The sequence below is a fragment of the Phalacrocorax aristotelis genome, chromosome 1, assembly GCF_949628215.1.
Source record: "Phalacrocorax aristotelis chromosome 1, bGulAri2.1, whole genome shotgun sequence".
In the NCBI taxonomy this organism is placed as follows: Eukaryota; Metazoa; Chordata; class Aves; order Suliformes; family Phalacrocoracidae; genus Phalacrocorax; species Phalacrocorax aristotelis.
Window position 1 is genome coordinate 139,383,259 of NC_134276.1, and position 2,683 is coordinate 139,385,941.

A 2,683-nucleotide genomic window follows, 5' to 3' on the forward strand; every position below is an offset into this window, starting at 1 on the left:
TCGTGAAGCATCCCAGCTCTCCCACCAGAAAAGCCCAGAAGACTTCACCCTCAGCTCGGGTGCTGCAAGAGCAGCTCCCAGTTTCCTGGGCCTGTTCCTTTTGCAGGGAAAGAGTAGTAGGAACATGTTGCACATCATAGACGGATAGAGAGGACCAATGTGGCTGGAAGGACTGTGGGGAGAAAAGAGGTGTGATGAGAATGTAGTGTTTGTGCTCTAGTCTCCTCATTCCTCTCCGAGGATGCGCACGGAGGGGAATGAGGGAAGTAGAGCATAAAAAAAGACGAGCAAAGGATGCAGGGTGTATGGTAGGAAGGGATCTGGAATCATGCGGCAATAGGAAGAAAGGGTAATGTTATAGGTGGCTCTCTGAAGTCACTCAGGAACACAGCGATGTTCCTACAGCAGTACTGAGGAGCCAATGTGCCTGTCTGGCATGGCAGGGACTGCAGGAGGAATTACCTGGCAAGGGTGAAAAAAGGAATAGGTTGGGCAGTTCAGGGCGAAGAGCCAGAGGAGTCTGGCAGAAAGGCAGGGAGTCCTTTGTTTCCTGTACCCTGTCTGTGCTAGGAATTAAATACTTATTAAGGAGCCTGACTCCCTTGGGGCCAGACAAGATCAGTTAAGGAGGGAGCAGAGGAGACAGTTTAAGAGGCCTCTCCTACCATCCCACCTACACCCCCAGTACTCTAGCAGGGAGGAGAGAACAAGTGTGGGAGAACAGGACACATAAACACTCCCCTTTCCATCCCCACATCTCAGTACAGGGCGGGGGGGGCGGGCAGGGAGAAGGGACATGCTGCAGTAGCTGAGAGCATTCCCTTGCATTCACACCCATAGCCAATCGCCTCCCAGCTTTTTCCCAGGTTGGCTCCCTTTTAAAACAAGCACAAAAGAAACCACTTGAGAAGCCTTATATAACAACTTCAGTCCTCTAGCTCTTTTGTAATATGTGAAATCCACCTTCGCTTTGTGCTAGGTGGGCACTAAGTGTTTTACACAGCTCCTTTCTGCCTAATGTCACTTGCAGAAAACCAGAGTCAATAGCATGGTTTGATCATTCTAAAGATCATCTAGTCCAACCTTCCTGCCCTGGGCAGGGATATACAGCATAATAAACAGCAAGGTACAGATGAAGTGAGGCCAGGTAAGGGTCATATCGATAAATTGCTACAGATGACAACGTCTTTTCATTGTACGCAATCGTTTTTTTCTGGGTGATGTGGCAACCATGAGGCTGGGATGAGGACAGTGGTGAGAGCTAAGGCCGGGCATGGGTCTAAGCATAGAGCCTGAGATGGCAGCATGAAGCGCTTGTACCCTGGACACTGGTGAAAAAAACCAAGGGGAGTAAAGAGGGGGAAGGAGAGTCTCCAGCTGTGTTGGTGGAGGGTGGGAGAGAAAGATGCCAGGGCTGACCAGGTCCAGCACTAGATAAGGCCTTGCAGAGACTGTGGCCAGTGTGAGCCATTTGCTGATTTTGTGACCTTGGAGACATGCTCAGTTTCTCCCTGCCTCCATTTGGTCTTTCAGATGGGAGGAGAAAACACCCTTGAAACAAAGGGACTCTTCTGAAGCAAAGCTGGAGAAGCCCCCATGCTTCCCCTCCCTCCCCTGACAAAGGTACCAGCAGGTGGGGGAGCCAGGAAAGGCAGCACTTCGTGGCAGAGGGAGCCGGTGATGATAACTATGGTAGATAAGTTGTTTTCTGCTCAGGCCTTCTTTGATTTGGCTTACAAGGAGCCAGCTGCGCAGTTGTTATCCCAAAGAGCAGAGCAGCAATACAGAAATCAGCATTGTGGCTTGATGGGGCAGAAAATGTGGCTGCTCTGGGCTGCTTCATGAGACCGTAAGGGCTTCCTGGTGGGGGTAGTCTCTCTTGTGCACTGCCCTGACTGTTTTTCAACATTGAGGCATTATTGTGCTGGCAAGAGTTGTCATTTGCCAGGATCTGGGGCTGGCCAGAGGGTAGCCAGCGAGCTGGAAGAGGCAGGGCAACAGGAATTGGCCGAGACACCCTGGTGTGCCGTGAGCCCTTTGCCCTCCCATACACTTGCTGATGCTCACAGAAAACGTTATAAAAACCTCCTGTGAGCCGCTCCTGTGTACGGCCTCTTTCCTGTCTTGCACCTCCCCTGGCTCTCGTTACGTGGAGTGCCTAATGAAAAACAGACCTCGGCTTACAAGGGCATTTAATGTGCTTTTGTGGCTCGTTCCTTAACGGAGGCCACCATTGTCCTCACTGTGAAATTGCCTTTGGCTGCAGTGGAAATGAGCATGGTGCTGCTGACACGTCGATTTGACTTCAGGTGGGAAGTGAGCAGCAGGTGAATCCTGCAGATAAAGATCCAGACTTTACGCAAATGTGCCCTGTGCTGAAAAGCCGAGGAAGTAAAGATCAGAAAATGACCCATACTGTGGACAGGTGGAGAGTTTGTAGGTAAAGTCTTGATAAAAATGGCTCACAAAGCAAAAGATGCTTTAAAAAAATTTTTTAAATCCATTGGTGTATTTTTTTCTACCTTTATGTTTTTCAGGCATGCTCGGTTTGCTGGAGTCAGACTGATTCCTCCCTTGATGCCACTTTCTTCTTTCCATCCTGTGAATGTTTTGAGAAAAGCTGTGATTGCAGCATTGCTGTGCGGATGGCTTAACGTGGGCTGTTGTTCTGAAGCACAGCTGT

The 2,683-nt window shown here is 49.9% G+C and overlaps 1 long non-coding RNA gene across 1 annotated transcript; it reads left to right on the top strand.

Annotated features, from left to right (window-relative positions):
* The first annotated feature begins 1,538 nt into the window (after positions 1-1,538).
* Positions 1,539-2,683, top strand: LOC142052174 (uncharacterized). Its single transcript, XR_012658749.1, has 3 exons — positions 1,539-1,633; positions 2,227-2,440; positions 2,538-2,683. It is a non-coding gene; the product is annotated as an uncharacterized LOC142052174 (long non-coding RNA).